Source organism: Seriola aureovittata, chromosome 19, assembly GCF_021018895.1.
Source record: "Seriola aureovittata isolate HTS-2021-v1 ecotype China chromosome 19, ASM2101889v1, whole genome shotgun sequence".
NCBI lineage: Eukaryota > Metazoa > Chordata > Actinopteri > Carangiformes > Carangidae > Seriola > Seriola aureovittata.
The window spans coordinates 22,910,001-22,927,217 of record NC_079382.1 but is presented as its reverse complement, the minus strand read 5'-3'; the positions used below and the strand labels follow the sequence as shown (position 1 = coordinate 22,927,217).

The following is a 17,217-nucleotide window of genomic DNA, read 5'->3' as shown; positions in this document are numbered from 1 at the left end:
GATCAAGTCTGTTCAGTTAAAGTCCAAACCAAGTTTCCAGCCTTTGGTTTCAAAGTTAAACTTCCTCATTTTATTAATACACACTCAAAGTTTTTGCTTTGTTGTTCACTTGGATGTTTGAGCTTCACTGTGCAGATGGATGTTTTCACATTCATCTGCTCAGGAGAAACTTTTTCTTTCAACTTACTATTTATCAGTTTATTTTGTTGATTCACTCACAAAAGGAGGGAAACAAGAAAAGAAAAAATAATTAAGATTCATACCAACAGTTTCATGGAACTAAGACATCACTTATAATGACAAAGTTTTTTATTTTCAGTTCATACACTGGCTTTAATCTGCTTGTCCATCCACCTGTGGAAGGTGTGTCCTCACTGAGCCGACGTCTACTTTCATATTTCTTTGCTGTAAGTGGATATTTAATGAGTAAGGATGTGAACAGTCCTGAGGGATCACTCTCAGGACTGCAGGCTTGTGTTTCATTGTCAGGCATGTACCTGTCTCTAAGAGAGGAAAGACTTCAGTCCAGCAGATCGTCCCCTTCGCACACGACTAAAAAACAGTTTGAGTTTAACTAACTCAGGTGTGCTGTGGAGACTTGAGGCCTCCAGTGCATTAAACTTTTGATATTAAAGAAATATTTCTATTCTGATTCTGAATTCTTCAGTAAGGGAGAAGCAGTAAATATATTTTTAAGATTTTTTTTTTAAAGATAATTGAAATTTTTTTGTTCAAAAAGACATAAATTATTAATCAAAGCAAAAATATTTTCTTCTATTTTTAAGTAAAATCTTGCTACAAAAGTTTTAAATTCCACTTCCATTGTATTTCCTTTCTAACCAGACTGAATAATAATCATATATACAGTATATATTAAAGCACATTAGAGTATTTACATCCACAGGACCCTATAAGAAAATAGACTAATAGAAGAACTTTAATCTCATATTTCAATTTAATGATCCTTCTGTATTGTTACTGATGTTTTACTCCGATAGAAATATTATACTTCTAAACACTTCTCTACTCTAGCAGAAGTCAAATTTCAGTATTAAAGAATGAATATGACACATGTATTATGATGCTACGACATGATCAGGATGCTGCGTGTACATAAGAGACACTCTGGTGAATACTGAGATAAACTTAATAAAAAGGTGCCATAAGGTCACTGCAGACTCACTAATTAGCAGCACAGACACACTTCAGCTCACTGTGGAGGCATTATGGCAATATTACAGGAACACTGACACTCTGACACTCGTAGGAATATAAAATATTATACACAGTGGCCCCTGCCTGAATTACCATATCCTATCAAGGTCTATACGTTCAGCATATAGAGGGAAACAATACAGGCTTCATGGCACCCTGTAGGAACATTAGGAAATATTACACAGCACTAGGTATCACAAGTAATAATACAGAAATTATATATGACTGTCATAATGAAGCAGGGGCATAAACATAATGAAAAGGTGCCATAAGGTCACTACAGCCACCGCAGCACACTGTGGGATTATTATCCACCTGGAAGCTGAGATTCAACTAAATATAATAAACTGGCAACAAAGGCACAAACACTACAGCACCAGAGAAACACTGCGTAATGTCATGACACATATGTGGAAATATTCTGAGGATAATATAGAAGACTGACACCAGAACTCAGCCCTGGAACAACAGGAGCATGACTGACACAGTGTAGGAATATTACAGGAATATTACAGGAATATTACAGGAGGATCACTGTCCATGTACAGAGACACTGTCCGAGCCTGAGATTATTATAGGAACATAATAAAACGCTGTCACCACAACTGAGCCCTGGAACAACAGAAGCATGACTGACACACTGTCGGAACATTATAGGAAGATCACGGAGGGAAAGGGAGCGGGGAAGGCGCAACGACGAGGCGCATAAAGAGCGTCACGAGCGTCAGAATATTACAGGAAGAAAGAAAAAGGAAAACATACTGAAATGGCGAAGATGGAGACTCCTCTATCTCTGTCTCTTCTTCCTCCTCTCCTCTTCCTCTCTGGTCGGAAAGTCTGCAGCCGCCTTCTCTCTCTCTCTCTCTCGTGCTCTCTCTCAGTCAGTGTCAAGGACTCTCTACCCCTCTTTCTCTCTTTTGTCGCTGTGATATCTGGCCATGCCTTCAGTGGCGGAGAGCGCGATGGAGGGGGAGGAGGAGGAGGAGGAGAGGGGGGAGGTTGGAGGAGGATGGGGGGGGGCAGACAGACGGGAGGGAGGATAGGATGATGATGGTGATGATGATGAAGGTGGTGGAGGGAGAATCAGACACTGCAGCAGTAGAAGAAGAAGAAGAAGACGGCGGCGGGTTTACCCCTCTCTTTCTCTCTCTCTATCTATCTCTCTCTATCATCCTTCCTCCTCTTCCTTTTCCTCTTTTTCTTTATTTCTCGGGGACGCGCACGCAAACCCGTCGACGCGCCCGAACTGAAAGAGAGGCAGCGGGGGCGCGCACATGCAGGCACCAAGGGTGGCAATGCATTGACTGCCTCTCTCCACCCCCCCCCCCCCCCCACCCTCTCTGAATGAATTCCAAGCATGTAGACTCTGTGTGTGTGTGTGTGTGTGTGTGTGTGTGTGTGTGTGTGATCTAGTCTGCGGGGTGGAAAATCAAAACAACACCCAGAGAGTGACTGCAGGGCTGACACACACACACACACACACACACACACACACACACACACACACACACACACACACACACACACACACACACACACACACACACACACACACACACACACACACACACACTAAAGTCTCTATAGGAGTTGAAATGCGTCAGTGTGTAATTCCCTTTGTTCAGAACAAAGGAGTTCGACTCCTATTTAGACTTTAACTCTCTTATTACTTGTAGCAGCTAATTAGTGTTAAATCACTTTCTGATGCTTCATTAATAGTAATCCATTGATTGACTTAAAGAACCGTAACCTGGAGCTTTACACTACCTCAACATTTTCAGACTGTGTGGTCGGTTCTGTCCTGCTTTTCCTCTGTATTTTACAATCATTGAAAAGGCGACAACAGAACTAGAGAACAGAACAGTATCATTTTTATGCACGTGTCTATAATGTTCTTCATTGTTCTCCATTATAAAACCTTTGAAAAGTCCTTGTCCATGTACCTAACACAAGTGAAACGGTGGCTACTGCTATGTTGTTGTATTAAAGGTAAAAGACTAACGAAATCACAAAACCACATGAGATAATAAACTCTAAACTGATCTCAAAGAATATCTCTGCAACGACTGGTCCTCCAGTGTCTCACTGCTCTACACTGAGCACCAGAGTTTGCTAACATTAGCTCATATATGGTAATGAAATGACAAGCTAACACTGGAAATGAAAGCTAGCATTAACATTAGTTAGCTCAACTGTAACTTGAGGCTAAAGTTAGAAACTAGCTAACATTAGTTAGCTCAACTGTAACTTGAGGCTAAAGTTAGAAACTAGCTAACAGTAATTAGCTCAACTGTAATTTACAGCTTAAGTTAGAAAACTAGCTAACATTAGTTAGCTCAACTGTAACTTACAGCTAAAGTTAGAAACTAGCTAACATTAGTTAGCTCAACTGTAATTTACAGTTTAAGTTAGAAACTAGCTAACATTAGTTAGCTCAACTGTAATTTACAGTTTAAGTTAGAAACTAGCTAACATTAGTTAGCTCAACTGTAACTTGAGGCTAAAGTTAGAAACTAGCTAACATTAGTTAGCTCAACTGTAACTTGAGGCTAAAGTTAGAAACGCTAACATTAGCATCCATCTGTAGATACTTGACACAATCTTGTTCAGGAACTCTGAAGGCAAGAAAAGTAAAGTGTATTAAACAAGCTAGTTAGCTGCTGCTGCTACTGACATTTACCTACAGTGACACACAGGAGCAGAGAGTTGAGGACAGAGGGGAGTGAGACGTCATAGAACATCTGTGGAGACCTGAAGATGTTTCCCATCCAATCTGACAGAGCTTGAGAGGAAGATTGGGACAGACTGATCAGATCCAGATGTGCAACAGTTGTAGAGACTTACGCAAGAAGACTCAAAGCTTCAATAAAAGCTTTGAATGAAGGGTCTGAATAGTTTTATAAATGAGAGATTTCAGTTTTTGATTTATAATAAATTTGCAAAATTTCTAAAAAACATGTTTTCACTTTGTCCTCATTGTTGAGTGCGGACTGATGCGGAAAAATGGCAATTTATCCATTAACACAATAAAATCTTCAACACAATAAAGTGAAGGAGTCTGAATACTTCCTGGTTCCTTCCCTTCACACAACTCAACTCTTTTCTCTCCCTTCATCCCTTCCATCACACCCTAATTTCCTTTCTGTCTTCCTTCGATGACTCCCTTCCCTCATCCTTCCTTCCATCCCTCTGTCCGTTAATCCTTCCTCCTTTTTCCTTATTCTCTCCATCGCTCTCTCTTCATTCAGTCATCCCTCCATTCCTCTCCTCTTCCACCTCTCTTCGTCTCAGCTTTGACAGCAGACAGGAGTGAACTGAGGACAGAGAGACAAAGAGAGAGTGGTAGAGCGAGCTTGGTTTGAATTTGGTTTGAACAGGCTGACCTAGTTAGACTCTCCCTTTAATAAAATATTGAGACTGAGAAAGAAACATGCAGGTCTCTCTCTCTCTCTCCCCGTATATATATATATGTGTGTGTGTGTGTGTGTGTGTGTGTGTGTGTGTGTGTGTGTGTGTGTGTGTGTGTGTGTACACTTTAGCAACATGATGTTTCCATTTTTTGTTCTTTATTCTATGGAAAAGAAATTGAATTTTTCATTTTTCAACATCTGCATCAAACTATATTCAGTGACAGTAAGTGCAGAAGTATTGCCATGTTGTTTTGAATATTTCTGTCTTTGGCAAATCCTAGTGGAAATATCAAAAATGGCATTAGCTGACAACAAAACACAACAACACAGAAATCCAAGCTGGACAAAATGTGATATGTAAAATGTGAGGTAATAACAGCTGTGAGGAAGTTTAGAAAAGAAAAAATGAATATTCAAATCTTCTCTGCACATTTTTTTAAAATTCAGAATTATCCATCAGCACATCATTCTCTTATTTCCTCTCATCTCAAAAACAGTAGGTGACTAAAGATGAATCTCTCACACAGATTCTGAGTGTATTTTCTAGCTCAAACTTCATTTACAGCCACTTGTCTTTTTGAGCATTTTGATTGACAAAAAGTACCATAAAACAAGGCTACATGCGACTGTAGAGTCTACAGGTAAGCTAGTAGCTCTGTGAGGCTGTGCTTTGAGCTAAATGCTGATGGGTGAGCACCATGAATCGGTCTGTCCAATAGCTGTTGAAATATCTCGACCAGCCAATCAACTTTGCTATTGCTAAAGTAATGGCGCTAGCACAGCTAAAAACAGTGATGTCATCATGATTCAATTACCAACCAGGCCAATCAGACGACTTCTACGGCCCCAAAAGTTCCAGTAATTTTACGACACTGAAGCCCGACATGAACTGAAGTGGTTCCTGAGCTTTTGGTTCATTTTGTGTCTTGTAAGAGTCACAAACTGGTTTCAAGACTTAATTAAGTTAATAATATTATTCTAGTTCATATTGTGCTAACATTGTGTATCATACTGCACTACACGAGTTGTGTGCAAACTTACTGACACACACACAACCTGGGGCAGGTGGTTTTCTCCCAGCAGGAGGGCTGGTTGGTTTCTGGGTCTGTGGGCATGTTTGCTGTGTGCACTGTTTGGGAACTTGAAGGGGAACTTGCAGAGGACAGGAGATGGGAGTAGGGGGTTGTGTGTGTGTGTGTGTGTGTGTGTGTGTGTGTGTGTGTGTGTGGGGGGGTGTCGGGGGGGGGGGGGGGGGGGGGGTCAGGTGCAGTCAAAAGGGGCACAACAGCAAATTTTTGCCCTTGTAACAATTTCGTCCAGCCTTGGTCGGGAACACTTGTTTCATGTCACCTTCCCAGTCTGTCGCAGCTGAAGAAAACACCACAGGGTGTGTGTAGACAAATTAATTCAATTAAATGCTGTGTCACTGTCTTCTTGTGTTGCCTCTAATTCAGAAATATACACTGACTGGCATTTTATTGTTCCATTTTTTTTTTTTTTGCTAATTTGTTTAAACCTGAATCATAATTATAGAGGAAGTGACCTTGTCTCCCTCGTCAGTGTGGCCTTCACTGTCGGCTGCGGAGAAGAGAATCTTCTCATAAAACTCTGACAATAAAGACAGACGAGATGTTTACTGTGAGTGATCACAGAAACTTGAGCAAGTTTCAATCCTCTGCAGGTTGGTTTTGTCTGAAAACATTCAGTCACTCTCTCTCTCTCTCTCTCTCTCTCTCTCTCTCTCTCTCTCTCTCTCTCTCTCTCTCTCTCTCTCTCTCTCTCTCTCTCTCTCTCTCTCTCTCTCTCTTCTCTCTCTCTCTCTCTCCTCTCTCTCTCTCTCTCTCTCTCTCTCACACACACACACACACACACCACACACACACACACACCACACACACACACACAGATCCATCATCCTCACGCTGATCTAAGCTGGTTAATCAGATTTCTGTCGTTCCTACCTGTTTGGATCTGAACCAACAGACACATGCTGTCGACTTCTGTAGATGAATTCAGAGACACACTCCCTCTCCCCTCTCTCTATAGGTCTGCAGTGTGTAGGTGTGCAGCAGTGTGTAATAGGTTTTTCAGTGCAGTGCAGCTCTGCAGCCTGAAGCCTCCACTGGGCTCAGTGGGAGAAAGTCAATTACAGCAGGGCTGAGCCTGGCCTGCGGGGGGGCGTATGGGAGGGAGATAAGAACGTAAAGATGGCTGCCGCCAAGCGCTCCCCCGACTGCATGCATGGGCGGCGAGCGCTGCACTTTGCCCTCTTGCATCTTCCAGACACAGAACTGGAGAACTGCAGCACAGGAAACTCTGAGACTGAAACACAAAAGAGCAGATATGGTGACTGTTAATCTCTAATATCATCTGGGTTTATACACAAGTTTCTTAGTGATTACTTTTACGATTCAAAGGTTCAATCAATAAAATCAGACCATGTAAATCTCCAGTTTATTCACAGAGTTTAAGTGTAATTCTGGTGCATTAGTTTCCGTCAGTTATCAGTGAAGTCCTATTTCAAATTAAAATGTACAAGTATCATAAGCAAAATGTATTTAAAGCTCCGTATTTTCTTGTTCTGTGTTTTATTTCTAGTGTTGATCCATCAGAAGATATATTTGGGGTTTTAAGAACCAAAAACCATCTCAGTGCAGTTCTACATCTCCTCTCTCAGGCTTCTCTCTGGAGCTCTAGTAACAACAGGTCAGGAGCCAATCAGAAGAGAGGAGGCTCTGAGCCTCTATTCTGCCCCTGAATTGGGAAACAGCTATTTTAAGAAAAAAAACAGCTATGTGTAAGTTTTTGCTATGCTACATAGCCAACGTTAGCATTAACAGCTGTTGGCTCCAGCGGTGGAAAGCGCCGCCAATGTTAACTCTTGTTTTGCTACTATTTCTATCACTTCTTTGCTTCTACTGAAGTTAGCATGCTAACCAGCTAGCCCAGATCCGCTGGCCCGTCTTGTCATTTTCTGATAGCGAGTCACTGTAGCGTCCAGTCTGCCCTGAAGAAGAGGCATCACCACCACAACCACACACTCCCGACAAGAGACCACGTTCATAGGCAGAGAAAACTAACACATAGCTCCTTTAAGTGTTGCACAATCTCAGTGGAGGGAAAGAAGAGAGGATGTAAGGAGACACACTGGTGCATCATAATGGGAAAGTTCAACTTCCAATAATAAGAGAGAAGAATGAGATGAATCATCTGGAATAAGCGTGCAGCGGGGTACTCCCCTAACACTCTGCCTACACTGATGAGTGTGTGGATGTATGGCCAGTCCGACCCTGTGGTGGGGTATATTTGGTTAATGGAGGTATAGCGTGCTGGGTGGGGGGTATTGGTGTACTGGGAGGTGAATGGAGGGATATGAGGTATAATGCTGTAATCAGCTCACTGCAGGAAGCAAACTTATTAGCTTCTGCAGAGAGAGAGAGCATCAGTCTGACTCTCTCTCTCTCTCTGTTTGAAACGCAAGACTGCTAATCCTGTGCAGCGAGGAGCTTTAGGCTTTCAGGAACACATACACATTATTGTATTTCCATCCCTGTGAGGACCGTCGGCTGACGTAACACACTCTCCAGCTCCTAACGTCCACATTAACCTGAAGCGAGCTCTAACTTAGAAACTAACATGGAGTCCTGACGCTCAAACAGTGAGGAGCAGACAGAACGTCCTCACTTTAAAGCCGCTGTAATCAATATTTTGACAAATGGCGATGTGAAAACAATGTGACAGTGTGAAAGCGGTCATTCGTAATGATGAACCTGCAGCAAATTATCACCTGAATCTGCAGCTCCTCTCGGCCTCACAGAGATTCACAGCGAGATTCAGCTCATTGTTGATCCGTCCGGACACAAGCTCGCTGTTCTGCTTCACTCCCACCGCGTTCATAACGGCGTTTCCCTCTGCAGCGAGACACACACACACACACACTTTCTTTAGTTATAGTTGTATAGTATTTATTTTGATGTTACATACAAAACCTAAAAAAGGTCCAATAGTTTGAACTTCTCCTATTCTACTCTCGTGTTTTTGAGCCTCTCTTCTCATTGGCTGACTGTTTTCTGAGTGATCCAATAAAAATAAAGCAGATTTCAGGTAAAAACACTCAGAGAAACCAAATCCTGCAAGGTTTGGATGGTGGGTCCAGGTGGGCGGGGCTTGGTGACTGCTTTGTTGTGACATCACAAAGTTCCAGAAGTCCTGACGGCTGGTTTTAAGGCTCAGTTTCTGAATACAGGCTGTGTGCATTTCTCTGTGGACTGAGGCTTTGATACTTTCACAGTATTAATATAGAAGCTAGACCTGATACAGCAAATCTTCCCATGTACATTTATCACACTCCATATGCTGCCTATTTCATCATACCGCTCAATATAACCCTCTATAATCTCTATATACATCCTATATCCACCCATAGACACCTAAATACAGTCATTACACACCATTAACACATACCCCTTTACTCGACACATAAATCCTTATAAAACGCAATATATCCATATTTAAATCCATAAAGCTCCTATAACCTCATATATCTGTAATATGTGGTTATATAGCCTCGTATTCTCACACACTCTGAGAACGTTTTGGTGAATCCAGACTGTGGAGCTCTGAGTCTGAGCTCAAACAAGATAATTACGATGAAGTTTTTACACATTCCTGTAGATTATACCGGCAGAGCTGCCGAAGAGCTGCCATCCCCTCTTCCTCTCCTCCAGTCTGTGTGTTGGGAACGACTGTCTATCCCTGATGTCTCTGCTTCCCCTGCTTTATATTCTGCTCCTGACTCTCACTTTCTCTCTCATACACACACACGTGCACATGCACACACACACACACACACACGCACACACACACACACGCACACACACACACAGTCTCGGTACAGACTGAAAGGCAGAAAGACAGAGAACGAGATATACGAGGCAGAGCAGTAAAGAAAGCTTCAACATGAACCATCCTTTCCTTCCTTTCCTTCCTTCTCTCCTTTCATCTTTCCTGTTTCCTTTGTACAAAAGTCTGTAAAATTACAGAAATGATCTGAGAATTAACAGCCAAACTTCTATTTTAATCATTATGCCAATAATAATCAATTACATTTATTTATTTATTTATGACAGTAATTATCTGTAATTAAAAATATAGCTTGTTATTATAAAGGTTAATGTCCATACAAACAATTTAAAGATCTTCTCTGTAATTTCAGGGTAAATCTTATTAGTTTTACATTTATGTGATTTCTACATACAAACTTTGTAGTTCTGGATGAAATGTAACAAACTTTTTTTCATTACTTCAAACATTCAAACTTCAAACAAAAAAGTTTGAAGTACTGGAATGTATCCCAGCATGCACTGGGAGGAAAGCAGGAAAATGGTTTATCACGCAACAGTGTCTGTCAGACTGTTGCACCGTCCTCACTGAGCTATGAAGTATTATTTTACATCTCTACTATAATTTATACTTGTTACTAAATAAGATTTATCCAACTCTTTATGATGCAACTTGTCTTGTGACAGTGAAGTTCACCTGCACCTTCATTCACAACTGGATTCTAGTTTTAATTTGTCAGTTACAGTTGATTGTAAATTGTTGAAATTAATGCAGTTTTAATGTGAAATAAAGTTTTTCTTTGCTTTGTTGATGGTTTTTATGGAGCGTGTCTGGTGTGAATTTTATATACTGTACACACACATACATTGCAGCCAATATCATCATTTATTTAATGTATATCATTGTTATTGTAATCAGCGTCACTGAAGAAAACAAGCTTATCTTTGTTATCAGTGCTAAAGCAAATGTTAGCTAGCCCACCATTTTTTATTTGCAATCTATGCTAGCAAGCTAGCCCCCCCCCACTTGTTATTTTGTAATTACCTTCTGTCAGATAAACCAATAAAGAAAAGAAAAAAAAAAAATCCTGACTCAGCCCTTATAAAGTAACGTTTACAAATAATTCCAATATTTGTAAATCAAACTTTGTAAATCTGGAAAATAAATCTGCAGGAGAAATTCAAGTTTGTGCATGTGAAAAGAATTGTGCTTGTTGCAAAGAGATTTATATTTGTTGAAAGTCTGAATCAAAACTGAAGAAATGATCAGTGGTGAGGTTCAACAGAGACACAGGGGAAGAAGAAAAGCTTTGTGGACGTCTGTGTTCAGAGACAAAGAGCAGAAAACTGTAAAACTTAGTGAGCAACATTCCCAGTGTGAGAAACTGACAAGGACAAACTTTGATCCTTGTCACTTCAGTGTCACTGTGGGAACTTTTGACCAGAGTTTTACAGTTTTCTTCTCTGTATCACGACACAGATGTCGACGAATCCACTTCTTCTTTTACAGAGTCTTTGTTCAACCTCAACACTGATCGTTTGTTCAGCTTTGATTCAGACTTTCAACAAATATAAATCTCTTTGACAAAAGTGCAATTGTTTGACATACACAAACTTGAATTTCTCAAGCAGATTTATTTTACAGGTTTACAAAGGTTGATCTACAACTACAAACATTGGAATTATTTGTGAACATCACTTTACAAGCTCAAAATCATTTTGACCCTAATTTGAGCCTAAGTACATATGTAGTTACAGTAACAACAGTTCACAATAACACCTCAATAAGTTCCTTTTTTGTCCTATTTGTCATGGAGATTTATTTTACAGGTTAACAAATGTTGATTTACAACTACAAACATTGGAATTATTTGTTAAGGTCACTTTACAAGCTCAGTCATTTTGACCCTAATGTGAGTCTATATACACGTATAATGGGAGGAGTCATGTGCATGACTTACCGTTTCTTGCTGGTTTCGGATGGTGTAGTTCTGATCCGAGCTGGATTCTGCCGTCCCTATAAAAACAAAAGGAAAATAAGGACATGTCAAGCAGCTCCTCTTCTGACTATGAAATGTTTGAGGCAGTCTAAGACTTCAGAACATAAAAGATGTATCAATCATCCATTTAAACCTCATTTAGCATATACTGTAATAAAAACAAGACTTAATGAATAAATCTGAACAAATGATACATGTGAAGTTGTAGAAGAGATTCATATATATATATATATAAATAAATAAACACATTAGTTGTGAGTCAACACAAAGACACTGGAAGAATTAGAGCTTCTGTCAACAATTAGAATTTAAATTCAGGTGTGAAAATAGATCTGAATTCTACTTGTAACCTCCATATACTTACAGATTTATGAAGGCAAGAGCACACTGCAGGACACATGGGTGGTGCTTGACAGGATATAGCAGCTTGAGGACGGGATGATGACATCATCACAAAGGCAGACTCAGGAAATAAGGTTTGTCACTTACAAGATATTTGGCTTGGTGTAGTATCCAATTAACGTATTCATAGGGAATAGGGTAAAATACTGCAACACTCAAATAAAAAAATAAACAAATAAAACAATGAAAAGGATACTACACAACTATGTATAAAATTGTTTTAGAATGACCAAACCCCTGCAGGGCAAGATGTGCAAAAGATCATAGTAAAGACAATATCTGTCATGTGCAGGGATCATACCTCAAGGTGTTGATGTCATGTGGTTGATGATTGATGAGGCCAGATGCAGAAGAAAAGGCAGGTGCTGGTCCATCATTGGTGAAGATTAGACTGGACTTCTGGTCCTGATACAGACAAACATGTGATAGGACAATTCCTTTAGATCATACAAGTTGTTTTTATTCAAACATATTAGGTCTGTTGTGTGTGTATATAATACATTGTGAGGATAGATATGAATATGCAAAAATAAACACAGTATGAATATTATGAAATGTAAATGCAAGGAAATGAAGGGTAAACAACGAGAGGTATGATAAGAATTCAGTGTACACACACTATATAACCAACAAATATGGATATACTGTAAAATACATAACCAATATAGGCACTGGTATATTCCTTATTAACAATCAGCAGCATGTTTACACTGTGGGTCTGATTTAATCACAGTGGTAAAGTCTTACTGTTAAAAGTGAATGACAGCATGTTACTCACCTGGACCCTCCTCACTGTCTGGACTCTCTGCCGTTGGTGAGACAGGTGGAGGCGGTATTACACCTGTACTGGCTCAGGTCCTGATGAAGACAGAGGGATGCTGAAATCTCCTGAGAAATGTAAAGACCTAGTTCACTTTCAATCATGGCTGATCTCCTAACAGTAATGTAAAGTGGTGACAACATGGTGAACCGATCGACGTGTATTCACTCGGTCTACTGGCTCCATACAATCTCACGTTACAGTCAGTTACAAGATGAGCCTAAAGATACTGACGTCACAAGCTGCACACGTCACTAACAGCCGAGACCAACAGACACAATCCTACTAACCGCTAAAACGTCTGTCCACAACGTCAATATCACCACCTGAAATGTTTGTCGGTCGTTGAACTGATTATACATTTAGCCAAAGAGCTAGCATTGATGCTACTCACCAGGCTAACAGGAAAGTTGCGAGCTCGGCATCAAACCGCATCTCTTTCCTCTCAGCAGCTTCTCCAGCGGCGGGAAGACACATCCAAATTTACTCTGTCGCTTCTTTTCTTTGCCGTTGAACGTGGTTTCTTGTCGGGAGCGGTCCTTCGGGACGCAGATGAATATCGTCTTTTAGCAGGTTCAGCCATTCCTGTGTTTCTGTGATGCTAACTTCAACCGCTGCCGGAAGTTGTTCTTCTTCGTGGGACTGAGGGCAGACTTGACGCGCCACTGACTCACACAGCGTCTACAGTCACAAAGTGGTATTACAACACAGGACAGGTCAGGAGAGGCTGGTGCGCATGCGCATTTCAGTAGATAACTCTGAAATACAACAGATGGAGGTCTTGATCATGACATCATCACTGTGGCTGCTTCACACTCTGTTGATAGTGTTAATTCTTTTCTTTTTTTTAACATTTTAAACTAAAGTTCTGGCCACATCTTATTTTGCACCTTTACAGCACAACCACCAAAGCTGACATTTAAAAATAAAGCTTCATGTTCTTTGTCCACATTACAAACCAACCAGTTTTTACACTTAGTCAAGTTAAGCTCAATGTCTTTATTTTAACTGATATTGAAACATTTGATGCATATAAAACATTTTGATTTGCTTTTACAGTATGTAAATCTATGCTTGGATTATAAAATACAATCATGCTTTACCTTATACTTGCATTCAATTTATGATGTACATTCGTTTGTATTTGCCCATTTTGCATTCAGGCCAGTTGCACTGTTCACATGAAGCATCAAGATATAAACCCTTTGTGGAACAACTTTGCTGAGAAAGTAAAACCTCAGACGCTGTGAGACTCACATCCAGTACCAGACAGTTGGTTTCTGCAAGCAAAGAAGATACAACAGCCCGGGAAATTTTACTCACTGAGTATTTCACTTACTGACTGCTCACAGAGCCAGGTTTCAGTTCATTGCTGCAATGTTGGTTTCTGCAACATAAAACCAGGTGTTATTGGTAAATCAAATTTACTGATGTAATTTATTGCGTAACCAGGAGGGTAAATAATTAAACAAAAATACAAACAAGGCAAGAGGGTAACTGAAGTAGGGCAACAGGACCAACAAAGAGTCTAACACTGCGATTCTAACCAACCCAAAAACACAAGAAGCAGCACCCCTGTTCCTAATGTGTCCAACAGTCTTTTTCTAAGGGTGTGATGCACAATCAGAATTTTAAACTTAGCCCAGTCCCCAACAATCACTACCAGCATCTCAAACCAAATCACAAATTACACACAAATGTTCACAAAGGAGATACAGAGGCGAGCTGCCTATCATGTCAGCCGCCACTAATGATGTGCGGCCGGGCTCCTAAACTCTCTTCCTCTGATGCTTAAACGGCAGCAGCTGTGGTGACGGCTGACAGGATCATTGCTGCACCAATAGGAGAAGCCGTGGAGTCGGAGGCTCCTCCTAAAGAGCAGAGCAGCGGACGTGTGTGTCGTGTTTGTTCATATTAAGTTTGGTTCAGTGTTAGTCGGATAGTTTTCAGCTCTAGTTCATTTCATTATTGATGACAGGAGTCAAAACATCTGTTGGAATGATTCTGTCTTTTTCTCTGTACTCTACAATATGATATTGATCTGATTTCTCTCTATTATAATGTTTTTTCCATCCAGCCAAGGTCTGGATCTTTGGGGACACCTACAACCTCTTGCAGCAATGATGGAGGCCCTGCACCACCTCCACCTGCAGTGTCCACACATGAAGATCTTCTCTTCCCAAACATAGACACAGTGTCTTATATGATAATATAGTATTTTTAATGTACAAATTGTACAACACTCAGTTGATAATTTATTAGGATCATCTAGCTAAAACTGATATAGTCTAATACAACAGCCCTATCTTTCACTGGTGTAAAGTGCAACTCAAGCTTTGCTAGTTTCAGACTGATGCATTTTTCCATCCAGTGCACATATTGTTGAAATAGCAAGTTGTTTAAATTGACCAACAGAAACCTGGTCTTAAGTAAATGGACCAATATTTCACCATTATTTTCAGGCACATTGTCAGTATCTCCTACATCGGTGGCTGCACAGCGAGTCTGTTCAGCACAAGCAGAGTTGTGAAGACGAGCTTCAGGTGTTTGATGTTTAGTCCGGTGGAACATTAGAAAGCAGCAGCAGAAGGTCAGAGCATTCTTTGTTGGTACAGATCATTTAAATAACATTTATTTAAGCTTTATTAAAGTAATGGTAAACAAAAAATAATTAAATCATACTTATTAAGGACTTTATAGTGAATCTTAGTGTCTCCTGTTATTTCTTTCCCCCAGATGATCCAAGGATCCAGCTGATTACTGGCAGTTTGAAGGTGGATTTTTCTTCATCTGCTCCGTTGCTCCGTCACTTCTGGTAAAGATTCATTGATCTTTGTGGGATGTTGTGATTTGACTTATTAATACACTGTATAGTTGGGATTCTGACATAAAAGATAGTTTAATGTTTGTCCACATATGTTGTCAGAACTATATGGAGAATACTGTGGAAAACAAGATAAAACTGAATTGGAAGATACAAGTTAAAAAACAACAGACACCCCCCCCCCCTCAGCTCCACAGCCCCCCCTCTTTCAGAGGTGACATCATCACCTCCTCATTATAGGAACCTTAACAGGCAGATAGACCAATGGAGAAATGCCAGTTTTAGTTCTTCAGATCATCCCGGGGCTCTGAAGAACTATTTGTGAATAATTGTTTGATATTGTAAATTTACATCTGAATATATTAAATAAAAGTGTTATAAAGTCAATAGTGGTGTGTATGTTATTTGTAATTAAGTTTCCAACCCCACTTTAGTTGAAAGACTACATACAGAGAAATTGATCTGAATCTGAATCAGTAAATATTGTATTTAGATTGTGCTTCTACAGGATTTTAACATTACTTTACAAACTTAAAGATTCAATGTTGACACAAATACTGCAAGTTGATGTTTGAGATGCTTTTAATCTGTTTTAAACAGTATTTTTTATTTTTTCTTCCAAAACAAGGATTACTTTACAATATTAAACATGTGTTAATATTTCATTGAATGACACTTAATTTTATTATTGGGAAAAAGTTTCTCTGCAGAAACTTTAGTGGCGTGACTTTATTGAAGGAGTTTGATCATAATAATTTAAGAGAAATCTGTAAAATAACAGTTTTTTCTGTAGAAATATTAATGAAACTTTCTGTAAATGTATTGATTTTACACTTTATTTGAATTAGCATATTTTACTTTAATTTCAAATGTTTTTGTTTGGCAGCCGCTGCTGCCAGTCATTTGACCTATATATATCTCCACCGCCCTGATCCCAGTCTCTTTAATGGATGGCATATACATATTTTACATTTGGCAGAAATTTTATCCAAAGCAACACTAAAGCGACTCCGGTGGGACTCGAACCCACAACCTTTGAATCTCTTCCTCTGTGCCTAGAAGTCCAATGCGCTATCCATTGCGCCACGGAGCCACATGTGCAGTTACACCAAAAAAATAAGCTGAACTTTCCCTTTAACATAAAGGCATGGCGCCACCAATCAGAAGGGTAAACAACACAAGACTGTGGTTTTCAAAGTAAAGGTAATGATTTCAGGTAAAACCAAAGTAAAAGTCCTCCTCCATCTGTGGCTCAGCTCCAACCTAATTGGCTGCTTCACAAATACAAACTTTATATTGAAAAAAAAAAGACTCAGTAATTGTAGTTTTCAACAAACAAACAGGAGGAAATTTGTCGGGGACTATTTTCAGCGGTGGATTAATTGCTTTAGTGAGGACGTGGGGCAGCAGGACAGTGTGTGTTCTCACTGTTATAGGAGGAATCAGACACATCGGACTCAGGACAGATTCTTTTATGGTCGAGATTCGCTGACAACAAGAAAAATCACAGTAGAGTCTCAGCTCACATGTGATTTATCGGCTCTGACGGCTCTAAAGATAATATAGTAGTAGTAGTAATAGAGTAGTAATAGTAATTTTGGGGAATTTGTGACGCTCAGAAAATGTCTTCATTATTTCACAGCCATCTGTTTTGTATTGATTGTGTATCACATGATCAGCAATCTGTGGCCACTGCAGCAAACAG

General features: G+C 39.9%; 1 protein-coding gene, 2 long non-coding RNA genes and 1 other non-coding gene across 15 annotated transcripts in view; all 4 read right to left on the bottom strand.

Moving 5' to 3' along the window:
- The window catches only part of myt1la (myelin transcription factor 1-like, a), a 70,377-nt gene extending 67,865 nt beyond the window's left edge, over positions 1-2,512 (bottom strand). For 3 of the 10 annotated variants that reach the window (XM_056404710.1, XM_056404718.1, XM_056404717.1), the window contains exon 1: positions 1,978-2,511. The gene's annotated coding sequence lies outside the window, so the exon portion shown is untranslated. Of the gene's footprint in view, positions 1-1,977 lie in introns of all 10 variants that reach the window. The other 7 variants (XM_056404716.1, XM_056404715.1, XM_056404720.1 and 4 more) reach the window with 4 other exon arrangements.
- LOC130187285 (uncharacterized) overlaps positions 1-13,586 on the bottom strand; it is a 94,246-nt gene extending 80,660 nt beyond the window's left edge. The window contains exons 1-4 of one of the 3 annotated variants that reach the window (XR_008830432.1): positions 13,083-13,586; positions 12,647-12,756; positions 11,831-12,273; positions 11,428-11,474 (exon numbers count right to left, since the gene is read on the bottom strand). This is a non-coding gene — a long non-coding RNA (uncharacterized LOC130187285). The remainder of the gene's footprint in view (positions 1-11,427; positions 11,475-11,830; positions 12,274-12,646; positions 12,757-13,082) is intronic. The other 2 variants (XR_008830434.1, XR_008830435.1) reach the window with 2 other exon arrangements.
- On the bottom strand, positions 3,676-9,489 carry LOC130187286 (uncharacterized). Its single transcript, XR_008830436.1, has 4 exons — positions 9,307-9,489; positions 8,413-8,536; positions 6,587-6,947; positions 3,676-4,529 (listed from the first exon to the last, which is right to left on the bottom strand). It is a non-coding gene; the product is annotated as an uncharacterized LOC130187286 (long non-coding RNA).
- A 2,931-nt stretch (positions 13,587-16,517) lies between the features above and the next one.
- Positions 16,518-16,605, bottom strand: trnar-ucu (transfer RNA arginine (anticodon UCU)). Its single transcript is given in 2 exon segments — positions 16,518-16,553; positions 16,569-16,605. It is a non-coding gene; the product is annotated as a tRNA-Arg (tRNA).
- Positions 16,606-17,217: the final 612 nt, after the last annotated feature.